The sequence below is a fragment of the Triplophysa rosa genome, linkage group LG17 (assembly GCF_024868665.1).
Source record: "Triplophysa rosa linkage group LG17, Trosa_1v2, whole genome shotgun sequence".
Lineage (NCBI taxonomy): Eukaryota > Metazoa > Chordata > Actinopteri > Cypriniformes > Nemacheilidae > Triplophysa > Triplophysa rosa.
This window is the reverse complement of record NC_079906.1, coordinates 6,295,920-6,296,381: the sequence shown is the minus strand read 5'-3', so window position 1 is coordinate 6,296,381 and position 462 is coordinate 6,295,920.

Sequence of the window (462 nt, the reverse complement as noted above, 5' to 3'; positions counted from 1 at the left end):
TACATCCTGTGGTCAGTCGCTAGTTTTGAGGAATGTTCCCTAGAGACAGTTTCTTTTTGGGGAGTGTTCCCTAGAGACAGTTTCTTGTGGCCGGACAACATACCAACATTCTTAACATTCTTTTAGTAAAAAGAAAACACTCAATCATCTAATGCTTTTAATTATGTAGCGTTGTTTCTTAATCCTATGATTCATTAAAACACATCACAACTCATGATTATACTTAAAACAAATGCCGTGGATTGATTCATAACATTTCTTTCCTGTGTGACTCTTTATGTGTGTGTGTGTGTGTGCTGACTTAGTTAAATTTATGGTTCCAAACCCCACTTATCCTGTCTCACTCCGCCTGCCACAGTAACTTTTCACTGAGTAAAATAGCAAGCACATGACAAAAGCACACGATTTCGATGATTAATAAAAACACTCATAAAATATAAAACTGAGCTAAAGCTGATTAAT